This window comes from Pan paniscus, chromosome X (genome assembly GCF_029289425.2).
Source record: "Pan paniscus chromosome X, NHGRI_mPanPan1-v2.0_pri, whole genome shotgun sequence".
Classification (NCBI taxonomy): Eukaryota; Metazoa; Chordata; class Mammalia; order Primates; family Hominidae; genus Pan; species Pan paniscus.
This window is the reverse complement of record NC_073272.2, coordinates 5,450,237-5,462,939: the sequence shown is the minus strand read 5'-3', so window position 1 is coordinate 5,462,939 and position 12,703 is coordinate 5,450,237.

Below are 12,703 nucleotides of genomic sequence, written 5' to 3'. Positions count from 1 at the left end.
TCCCCCTGGAGGCTCTAGGGGGTGTTCCTTCCTGCCTCTTCCAGTTCTTGGTGGCTCCAGGTGACGCTGTCATAGGACAAAGGGCCCCGGGTGCCGACCTCCTCAGCCGCAGCGGGGCAGGGCCCTCCACAGGAGGTCGGCACCCGGGGCCCTTTGTCCTATGACAGCGTCACCTGGAGCCACCAAGAACTCCGCGCAGGGCTACCCCTGCGTCCTGGGTCTCCCCGGGGGGCGCTCGAGGAGGTGGAGCTTCCCCCGCAGCCCCGGGGAGTCTCCCCGACCGGCCAGGTGCCTTCCCTGGAAGGCTGACGGCTCCTCTAGGAGGCCGCCCTCCACCACTAGCACACACCACCCCCAGGCCTGGGCCGCCCAATGTCACAAAACCTCCTGTGGGTCACCTCGCCTGGGGGACCTCGTGCGCCCTCCCAGGCAGCGACCGCAGGGACACGGGCCTCCATTTGCCCAGCGGCAGGGTCCTAGGCGTGGAATGTACACATTGCTCCCAGTTCGCCCGCCCCCTCCGGCTCGGAGCCCGAGAGCCACCTGCTCTCATTTCAAATCGGATAATAGGGACGCTGAGAATAACTACGACCAGCACCGCGAAGGCGCCCCTTTTGTGGGTCAGAGGTCGGCACCCCCGCTCCGCAAGCCCCCATCACCTGCCCGGGGACCCCCGGTGGCCTCAGGCCTCCAGGCCCACCCCGGAGCCCCCTATTGGCCCCGAGGCCTGCGGCGCAGCTTTGCCGACGGGGAGGGCCTGCGGGCCGCAAGGCTGCACGAATGCCCCCGACCACCGTCCTGAGTCCAGCGGGGCCTCTCATCCGGCTGCAAGGGCTGTGCGGCTCCGCGGCTGCGTTTCCCGGCCCCAGCGGGAAGGCGACGGCGGAGCGGACTCCGAGCCCAGCCGAGCTGTGAGGGCTGACGGGAGGCGAGCCCGCCCCTCGGGCGCGCCCATGGCTTAGGCGAGAGCCGCGGCACCCGATGCGGGCGCTACTGAGGGGCGTCTGGCTGCGGGTTCGGCGTCGGCGCCTCTCCGGCAAGAGCCCTTGGTCCATTGTGCGCTTCTCTCTTTTTTTTTGGAGACGGAGTCTTGCTCTGTCGCCCAGGCTGGAGTGCAGTGGCGCGATCTCGGCTGACTGCAAGCTCTGCCTCCCGGGTTCATGCCATTCTCCTGCCTCAACCTCCCGAGTAGCTGGGACCATAGGCGCCCGCCACCACGCCCGGCTAATTTTTTGTAGTTTTAGTAGAGACTGGGTTTCACCGTGTTAGCCAGGATGGTCTCGATCTCCTGACCTTGTGATCCGCCCGCCTGAGCCTCCCAAAGTGCTGGGATTACAGGCGTGAGCCACCGCGCCCTGCCTATTGTGCGCTTCTCAGGGAGGCTTCTGTCTCCAGGACCCAGCGGCAGCTGCGGCGGACGTCAGCCGCGTAACCCGTTCCCGCCCAGTGGCCCGCCGTTTCCGCCACCGCCATTGACCCGCCCCGGCCTGGTGCTGTGCATGTCATGGTGTCGGAAGGAAGTACGCCAATGGGGTAAAGGGGTCAGACGGCATTGACAGCCTCTGCGATGGCCCTGAGGCGGGACTAGGAGGACGTTCCCGGTAGCGATTGGACAGGATCTTGCGTAAGGGCGCCTGCGACACTGGAAGTAACGAGCAACTGGATTGGCTGCCTCCATCGCAAAGTGGGTGGGTCTTGCATCCTCGGGCCTAACGATTGGTCTTTCCAAGTGCGGGAAGCGGCAAGCATATGGTCTGGAAACATTTGGTATCGAGACGCTGCCAGCCATAACGTCCGTCACCCGGGCCGGAGAGGCCCGTGACCGCCGCATACCCATGGTCTCTTGCTTCTCCTCGGGCATCTCTGGCCACGTCCGCCCCAGCCCCCGAAAGGCCCGGCTCTTGGCCGCGCTGCCCTGGTGCGGCGGTGAGGGGAGGGGACCGGGGCCTCGGGGCGGGTGGCGGCCGTAGCGTGAGAGCCCTGTGCCTTGCGCTCTGACAGGCTGAGCTGTGTGAGGGAGGGCAAGCTCCCGCGAGCCGCAGCCCCTGCCTTGCTAGTTCCCCAACACGCGAAAAAGGTAGATGAGAACTGGTGCGGGGATAGGTTTGGGTGGGGTTCACTTCGCACCACCCAATTTCTAAATCGGTCATATTTTCTGAGTAGTTCTACCAACAAAGGTCAAGCTGGAGCCAAGTGCTGTAATCCCAGCACTTTGGGAGGCCCAGGCGAGAGGATACATTGAGGCCAAGAGTTCGAGACCAGCCTGGGCAACATAGCAAGAATGTCTCTACAAAGTTTTTGATTTTTTTTTTTTTTTTTTTTTTTTGAGACGGAGTCTCCCTCTATCACCCAGGCTGGAGTGCAGTGGCACAATCTCGGCTCACTGCAACCTCCGCCTCCCGGGTTCAAGCCATTCTCCTGCCTCAGTCTCCCGAGTACCTGGGACTACAGACGCCCTCCACCACGCCTGGTTAATTTTTGTATATATAGCAGAGACGGGGTTTCACCATGTTGGCCAGGCTGGTCTTTAACTCCTGACCTCAGTGATCCGCCTGCCTCGGCCTCCCAAAGTGCTGGGATTACAGGCATGAGCCACCGCACCCAGCCACAAAAAGTTTTAAAATTACCTGGGCATGGTGGTGCGTGCTGGTAGACCCGACTACTTGGGAGACTGAGACGGGAGGATTGCTTGAGGCCAGGAATTTGAGACCAGCCTGGGCAACGTAAGGAGACTCTGTATCTAGAAAACATATATATATTAGCTAGGTGTAGTGGTGTAACGCCTGTGGTCCCAGCCACTCAGGAGGCTGAGGTAGGAGGCTCACTTGAGCCCAGGAGGTCCAGGCTGCAGTGAGCTATGATCGCACCACTGCACTCCGCTGGGCCAGAGCGAGACCCTGTCTTCAAGAAAATAAAAGGACACAGCCACACACAGAGGGATGACCATGTGAGGACACAGGGAGGATCGCTTCAGCCTGGGAAGTGGAGGCTGCAGTGAGCTATGATCACGCCACTGCACTTCCCAGGCTCAAGTGATCCTCCCGCCTCAGCCTCCCGAGTAGGTGGGGCCACAGGTTTGTGCCACCATTCCGGGCTAATTATTTGTAGAAATGAAGACTTCCTATGGTGCTCAGGCTGGTCTTAAATTCCTGAGCTCCCGTGATCCTCCTGCCTTGGCCTCCCAAAGTGCTGGTACTATAGGCATGAGCAACTATGCCTGGACCAATTCTTAACTGGTGACTTGACTTGTTTATTAGTTAATCTGTCTCACTCAGCTTCCTTCAAATGCTGAGCCTCCATCCTCTTGCTAAGCTCTTTTAAGAAGGTTGTGTACCATGTCAACCTGTTCTAAATATTTGAGGAGAGAAAGTTCTAGAATTCACGTCCCCACCAACTTTCTTTTTTTCTTTAAAAAAAAATTTTTAAGAGACACGGTCTTGCTCTGTTGCCTGGGCTGGAGTGTGGTGGTGCAATCATAGCTCACTGTAGCCTTGACTTCCTGGGCTCAGGTGATCCTCCTACCTCAGTCTCCCAAGTAGCTGGGACCACAAGTGTGCATAACCACACCCAGCCAATTTTTGTTTGTTTACTTTTTGTAGCAGAGAGGTCTCGATCTCCTGGCTTCACATGATCCTCCCGCCTCAGCCTCCCAAAGCACTAGTATTACAGGCATGAGCCACCGTGTGTGGCCACCACTGACTTTCTGAACCCCAAGTGTATTAGCCACCATAACAGACACCTTTTGTCTGATACATTCTGTGGATCATATTCCTTTTTTATATATAATTTTACCTTTTATTTTAGATTTGAGTGGTACAGGTACAGGTTTGTTTCATGGGTATATCATGTGACACTGAGGTTTGGAATGCAGGTGATCCCATCACCCAGGTACTGAGCATAGCACCCCACAGGTAGTGTTTCAGCCCTGGCCCCTCCATCTCCCCACCCTCTAGTATTTCCCAGTATCTACTGTTCCCAACTTTATATCCATGTATAGATTATGTTTCTTAGAGTTCTCTAAATAATGGGGCAGGGAAGGTAGTGTGAATGATGCAAAGGTGTGGCAAATTGATTCTGCAAAATTAACCTTTTTTGAATAAAGTATTCAATTTTCTGAAGCGAGCAGGCTACTTTCTCAAGCAAAATTTCATTTGAATCCTCCACCCCCAGCCTGCAGAGAGAGAGGGAGGGAGGGAGACCTCTTAAGAGTTTTATTTGTTCTCTTGCAGTCTTATGACTTACTTCTTAATGAAAACCCTTACTGTTTTCTAAGAGAAAAAAAGAGAATGAATGCAATGTTCGAAATGGGATTATGTAGAATTTTTAGGAGCATAAAGAGAAATTGAAGAATTATGAAAACAAAGGCCAGAAAAGCAAACAGTGTTCTTCCTCTACGTAGCAGCCAGATGGCGTTTTAGGCAAATACACCGCAAACTGCACAGCCAGGTCCCCATCTCAAAGGGCTTTCCACGGAGCAAAAGCAGTTTCGATCGTATCGTCATCACCACCATCAACTTTTTTTTTCCACTCACATGATGTATGCCAATATCATTCTCGTTATTTGTATAACCATCATCATCATCAATGTCTCGTGAATTTTTGCGTGTTATTTTTAACATAGCATGTAAACAGCACCTCCCCACAAAAAAACTAGCTCAGGATAAACATCTCTTAAGAGTATTTCATAGGAGCTGATAGTTTGACCAGCAAAAAAAATGTTTTCTTTTCCCAAAATAAAGTTCTGTGGTTTGTCTCACGGAAAGTTTTTTGTTTGTTTATTTGTTGGATTTTTGGTTTGGTTTGGTTTTGTCTCATTTGTGGGTTTGGTGGTTGGTGGTTGAGTTTGTTTCTGGCTTAAAGGGCACCCTTGATGAAGAAGTGTTTATGTTTTCAGATATGTAGGCTTTAGTAAACTAGCTCATTCTGAGAAATCTGAAGTTTCAATTGCTCTGTGAACACCACTGAAAGAATCCACCTCCCTTCTCAAACCACATTCTCAAGGGCAGACTTGGGGATGCTAGAACTCTCCTCCCCTTTCCCCTCTCCCCTCCCCCTCTCGCCTCCCCTCCTCCCCTCCCGAGGCTCTGTTGCCCAACCTCCGCCTCCCAGGTTCAAGCCATTCTCCCTGCCTCAGCGTCCCCAGTAGCTGGGATTACAGGCGCCCAACACAATGCCCAGCTAATTTTTGTATTTTTAGTAGAGATGCAGTTTTGCCATGTTGGCCAGGCTGGTCTCGAACTCCTGACCTTAGGTGATCCACCCACCTCGGCCTCCCAAAGTGCTGGGATTATAGGCGTGAGCCACTGTGCCCAGCCTAGAACCATTTTCAACAACAAAAGACTCAACACATTCATGCTTCCATGCAACATGGCAAGTCCACTTCGAGATGGTGCCTTTATTTACCTTTGATTATTCTTCACCATACACCCATCTTACTTTGTGGAGTCTTCACAATAATGAACCACCCAAGACTCATATGGCCAGAACTGAAACCTGAGACTGTCAACGAGAACAACGTGTCCCGATACTTATTTCTGCTTGGACTGTTATTCAAGATATTCAATATATTCAATAAATATTCAATATTCAACAAAATATTCAATGCTGTTCAAAATACTCAATAACAGTTACAGGAACTGTCCAAGGAGAAGGACCCTGGTCTCAATGGCAAGATAATGTCCTGGGTCAGGCATTGCCAGCGTGAACCATGAGATTGGGAGTCCCAGTCTGGGGTGTGGCATCCAGAGAGCTTAGGTCTGGGACAGAGGCTGTTTGACCTACCACTGCAGAGGTGTGGCCATATTTTAAGCCCAAGAATGTCCCAAGAAATATTGTAAAGCCAAGAATTGTGTACATACCGGCTGATCAGCCTTGTTTCTGCTCAAAGCCATCTTATGAGTGTTTGGTAGTAGAATCCTCCATTCAAACAATCTAACCCAAAACAAATGGAGACATTGCATGATTCCAAGTCAACAACTGGCTCTCGATTTCAGGGGAAAGAAATGGCCATATTTCAACTCATTCTGAGCATATCCTTTTAAGGTAGAGAAAGAGGCAGAAAAAAATAGTATGTACTTCCTGACACAGCAATGCTCTCTCATTCCATAGAATGTTGTAGCAGCCCCCTCAAGACTGATAATGGCCTGCAGAATGAATACCAAGGACACTCACAGGATATAGGGGGTCTTCTTGAAGCTTTACAGTTCTAACCTGCCCTTCCTCTGGCACATTGCCCCAGTGGGAACAGGCTTTTTCGTGGAATAAAAAAGTAACCAGGAATTCCCCAATTATACTAGGTTGGTGCAAAAGTGATTGCGGTTGTGTGTGTGTGTGTGTAAAATGGAGTCCCGCTCTGTTGCCCAGGCTGGAGTGCAGTGCCATAATTTCGGCTCACTGCAGCCTCTGCCTCCTGGGCTCAAGCGATTCTCATGCCTCGGCCCCCCAAGTAGCTGGCACCACAGGCACGCACCACCGTGCCCAGCTATTTTTTGTATTTTTAGTACAGATGAGGTTTCACCATGTTGACCAGGCTGGTCTCGAACTCCTGACCCCAAGTGATCCGCCCACCTTGGCTTCCCAAATCTCTGAGATTACAGGCATGAGCCACTGCGCCCAGTCTGGCCATTACTTTTAATGGCAAAAACTGCAATTATGTTTGCACCAAGCCTACATTTCGGTCTACGCAAATCCTCCAGCAACTATACTTCAGAACCACATGGAAAAAATACACAGCTTTTCAGGGAAGTAGAACCATTGGTGCCTGTAACTATCTGTAAAAGCCACTTTCTCCTCAGCCGTGGGATGCAGGAGGCATGTTCTTCCTGCTGGGTCATGGGGATGTAGCCTCTGCCACATTCTGAGATCAAATTCCAAGATTCATCTGGGGGTCCTCAGTCATCACTGCCTAGTGTAAAACTCCAGCTCCAATGAACAACTTGAAAGTGGAAGAATCAGATACATGCGCCACTACTCCCAGGGTACAATCAAATCCAACATCTTCTGGCAAACTCAAAGCATGGATGCTAAACACAGAAATACACTCCTGATGGGAATGTTTTCACACACGTCCGTGTGAAGAGACCACCAAACAGGCTTTGTGTGAGCAGTAAAGCTTTTTAATCACCTAGGTGCAGGCAGGCTGAGTCTGAAAAGAGTCAGCGAAGGGAGACAGGGGTGGGGCCGTTTTATAGGATTTGGGTAGGTAGTGGAAAATTACAGTCAAAGGGGGTTGTTCTCTGGCTGGCAGGGGTGGGGGTCACAAGGTGCTCAGTGGGGGATCTTTTGAGCCAGGATGAGCCAGGAGAAGGAATTTCACAAGGTAATGTCATCAGTTAAGGCAGGAACATTTTCACTTCTTTTGTGATTCTTCAGTTACTTCAGGCCATCTGGATGTATTAGTGCAGGTCACGGGGGATATGATGGCTTAGCTTGGGCTCAGAGGCCTGACAGATGTAAATTAACTCCGCTGCAGTGAAAAGCAGTTTGGAGAGTTCTCAAGGAACTCAGAACTACCATTCGACCCAGCAATCCCATTACTGTTTATATACCCAAGGACAAATACATTCTTCTAACATAAAGACACCTGCATGCACATGTTCATTGCAGCTCTATTCACAATAGCAAAGACACGGAATCAATCCCGGTGCCCATCCATGTGGAGTGGATAAGGAAAATGTGGTACATATACACCATGGACTACTACACAGCCATAAGAAAGAATAAAATCATGTCCTTTGTAGCAACAAAGATGCAGCTGGAGGCCATTATTCTAAGCAAATTAATTCAGGAACCAAATATGGGGCATATTCTCACTTATAAAGTGGGAAGTAAACATTGGGTACTCATGGACATAAAGATGGGAACAATAGACACTGGGGACTACTAGAGGGGAGAGGAGGGAAGGGAGACAGGGCTGGGAAAGTGCCTCTTGGGTACTATGCTCACTACCTGAATGATGGGATTCATACAGGAGCTAGAAAGAAATTATTCAGGCAGATAGGGTAAAAGAGTCCTCGGCGGAATTTCTCTTTTAACAAAAAGCAGCTCCAAAATCATTTCTAACAAAGAGCAGCCTGAAAAATCATGCTGCAGACATAGATAAGCAAGCTGGAAGCTTGCACAGGTGAATACCGGCAGCTGCGCCAATAGAAAAGGGCTACCTGGGAGCCAGGTACGTTCAACATGGAGGCTCCATCTTCCCTTTTGTCACCGTGTGTACCTTAAAGGAACAGGCAACATAGTGCCAACCAGGTAGAGAATCCATCTGCATAATAAAAGATTAGGGTGAAGGTGGCCAGGTTTTGGTGCCCTATGCAAATGGCATGCCTAGCCCTAACCAGTTTTTTTGTGCCCTATGCAAATGACACACCTGGTCCAACCAATCTCTTGCACCCTATGTAAATCAGACACCACCTCATCAAGCTCATCTATAAAACCCATTGCATTTTGTTGCAGACCAGAAAACCCACTCGGAACCTCCTCTCTGCAGGAGAGAGCTCTTCTTGTTCCTTCATCTATTAAACCTCCGCCCTTAACCTCACTTCTTGTATGTCCACATCCTTGATTTCCTCAGCCATCACCCTAGATGAACAACCTGCTTCAGAATCGTTCATACACCAGACCTCAGCATCACGCATTATATCCATGTAACAAACCCACACATGTGCCCCCTGAATCTATAATAAAAGTTGACATTTTTTTAAAAAAAGAAATACACTCTAAAGGACATATATTGTATGATTTCACGTATATCAGTACCTCTAGAGTAGGCAAATTCATGGAGTCAGAAAGTAGAATGGTGGTTACTAGGGGCTGGGGGAGTAGAGAATGGGGAGTTAATGTTTAACGGGGACAGAGTTTCAGGTGGGAAGATGAAGAATTTCCAGAGGTGGATGGTGGTGACAGATGCACAATAGGAGTGCACTTAATGCCACTCAACTGTACACTTGAAAATAGCTAAAATGGTCAGTTTTGTCTTATGTATACTTTGCCACACAATTTTTTTTTGAGATGGTGTCTTTCTATGTGGGCCAGGCAGGTCTTGAACTCCTGGGCTCAAACAATCTTCCCACCTTAGCCTCCCAAAGTGTTGAGATTACAGGCGTGAACCACAATTTCTAAAACGACACACAGTGTTTGCCACAATTTCTAAAACGACACACAGCGTTTGCCACAATTCCTAAAACGACACACAGTGTTTGCCACAATTTCTAAAATGACATATAGAGACTTGTTATCTTTATAAAGGAAGAGCAGTGAAGGGCATGCAGACTAGAAAGAGAGCCATTTCAGAGGCTCATCTTTGACCCCTGGTTTCCAGGCACCTGTCCCTGTGACCCATCGCAGCCCATGTGCTGCACACCTCTCCCAGGAATGCATTATTTGTCCTTTTTCTCCAAAACTGCCAAAGTTAATATTTTGTCATAAGCAGCCTTATTTGTGAACCACGCAGCAATGCTCTGGAGGAAAAACATACAAACTTACTTTCTCTGGTGACTGGAAGAAGCCCTTTCATCAGAAACTGGGTTGAAAGTATTGGATGAAAACGAAAACCCCGATCTCACTGGAGCTGGTGCGTGGAAGCTCGAGCCTGTGGTTAGTGAAGCCCCAGGGCTCCCTCCTCCGCAGGCTGATAGCGCATCAGCGGCTGGGGCTGATAATGAACCCTCCGGGTACTGCATCTCTCCCAGGAACTCTCTCACTGCGAGTGAGAAACCAGAAACAGGTGTGGTTTTCCTTAATAATGCCTCAGGATGAGAAAGCAGAAACAGGTGTGGTTTTCCTTAATGCCTCAGGATGAGAAAGCAGAAACAGGTGTGGTTTTCCTTAATAATGCCTCAGGATGAGAAAGCAGAAACAGGTGTGGTTTTCCTTAATAATTCCTCAGGATGAGAAAGCAGAAACAGGTGTGGTTTTCCTTAATGCCTCAGGATGAGAAAGCAGAAACAGGTGTGGTTTTCCTTAATAATGCCTCAGGATGAGAAAGCAGAAACAGGTGTGGTTTTCCTTAATAATGCCTCAGGATGAGAAAGCAGAAACAGGTGTGGTTTTCCTTAATAATGCCTCAGGATGAGAAAGCAGAAACAGGTGTGGTTTTCCTTAATAATGCCTCAGGATGAGAAAGCAGAAACAGGTGTGGTTTTCCTTAATAATTCCTCAGGACTCGCAGGCAGACCAAACAGTTAGCCTACATGTGAAATAAACATGAAGTTTCCCTATCAGGAACCAATCTAAATGCCCGGATATTTAAATGATGCCAGCCCAATACAGCCCAAGGGTGATCAGAAACCCATCCCATTACAGGGAGCTTCAGAACATGACAAACCAGTACTTCAAGGGTGAACGATTAAAAGGTTTGAGAATGTACCGAAGTTGGTGTAAGAAAAAAAAAAGGGAGAGACAGAGACAGAGACAGGGTCTGGCTCTGTCATCCAGGCTGGGGTGCAGTGGTGCAATCGCAGCTCACTGCAGCCTCAAACTCCTGAGCTCAAGCAGTTCACCTGCCTCAGCCTCTCTAATAGCTGGGGCTACAGGTGCGTGCCACCACGCTCAGCTAATTTTTAATATTTTGTAGAGATGGGGGTCTCACAATGTTGCCCAGGCTGGTCCTGAACTCCTCAGCCTCCTGAGTAGCTGAGACTACAGGCGTGTGCCACCACATGCAGCTATTTTTTAAAATTTTCTGTAGACATGGGGTTTCAATGTGTTACCCAGTCTGGTCTCAAACTCCTGGGCTCAAGCAATTGCCTCACCTCAGCCTCCCAAGTATCTGAGACTATAGGTGTGTGCAAACACACTCAGCTAATTTTTTATTTTTTGTAGACACGGAGTCTCGCTGTGTTGCCTAGGCTGGTATCAAACTCCTGGGCTCAAGCGCTCCTCCTGCATCAGCTTCTCAAAGTCCTGGGATTACAGGCATGAGCTACCGCACTCAGCCTCATTTTCTTTCTCTGCTTTTTGCAGAAAAAAGACAATTAGAATTACGTTAGGAAAAAAGCCAAGGAAACCTGATCCATGTTTAACACGGGAGACACTTTTTTTTTTCTTTTTTTTTTTTGAGATGGAGTCTCACTCTGTCGTCCAGGCTGGAGTGCAGTGGCGTGATCTTGGCTCACTGTAACCTCCACCTCCCAGGTCCAAGCGATTCTCCTGCCTAAGCCTCTCAAGTAGCTGGGATTAAGGCACATGCCATCGCGCCTGGCTAATTTTTGTATTTTTAGTAGAGATGGGGTTTCACCATGTTGGCTGGTCTTGAACCCCTGACCTCAGGTGATCCGCCTGCCTCAGCCTCCCAAACTGTTGGGATTACAGGCATGAGCCACCGCACCCAACCAACACTTTTATTTCAAAGACAAATAAAATTTGAGTTAGGAGGAATAAGTTCAAGGGATCCATTGTATAACATGGGGACTATAGGTCACAACAATGTATTGCATACTTGAAAATCACTGAGAGCAGATTTTAAATATTCTCATCACACACATAAAAGATAAATATATAAGGTGATACATACGTTAATTAGTTCAATTTAGCCACTCTGCAATGTGCACGTATTTCAAAACATCATATTGCACATCATAAATATATGCAATTTTTGTCAATTTTTAAAAATATAAAAAGAGGCCGGGCATGGTGGCTCACACCTGTAATCCCGGCACTTTGGGAGGCCGAGGTGGGTGGATCATCTGAGGTCAGGGGTTTGAGACCAGTCTGGCCAACATGGTGAAACTCCATCTCTACTAAAAATACAAAAATCATCCAGGTGTGGTGGCACGTGCCTGTAATCCTAGCTACTTGGGAGGCTGAGGCAGGAGAATTGCTTGAACCTGGGAGGTGGAGGTTGCAGTGAGCCGAGATGGTGCCACTGCACTCCAGCCTTGGTGACAGAGTGAGACTCCATCTCAATAAATAAATAAAAATCCATCCTGCCAAATCCTTTTTTAAGAATTTTGTTGTTTCCATTGACATATAATAACTGTCCATATTCCTGGGATACACAGTGATATTTCAATATATATAATGTATAGTGGTCACAGCAGGATAATTGGCATATTCATCATCTCACACCTGTACCATTTCTTTGTGTTGGCAACATTTAATATCCTCTCGGCTACTTGAAACTGTATATTATTGTTGCCTAGAGTCATCCTACAGTGCTATAGAACACTAGAACTTATTCCCACTCTCTACCTGTAACTTTGTATCCTTTAACAAATCTTACTTTTAAGTAGGCAGTTGGGTTCACAGTTTCATGCAAAACTCATGCCTGCAAATGATGTACAACAGTCTCCCATGTGAAAAGGCAGCTAAAAATGATAAAGTTCAGGCTTTGCTTCTGGTACTTAGTGATTTGTATTTTGTAGCTTGCCCACTTCCCAAAAACTCATGATCCATGAGTCGACCAAGAGTATTTTCAGACCAGTAGTTACCATTTTAGGGAGACCAAAAAAAAAAAAATGCTTTTTTGAGAAGAAGAATATTACCTTAGTTGTACAACATTGGGGCAAAGTGATTTTGATGAAATCTGTAGTCTAACAGTGACTTGCATTGATAGAGCTTTCTACAGACAGGATTTATGTTACCCCCAAATCAAAATTGAACCCCCCAGGTGATGGTGTTAGGAGGTGAGGCCTTTGGAACGTGATGAAGTCAGGAGCCTCATGAATGGCACTAGTGCCCTTATAAAAGGGACCTCAGAGAGCTC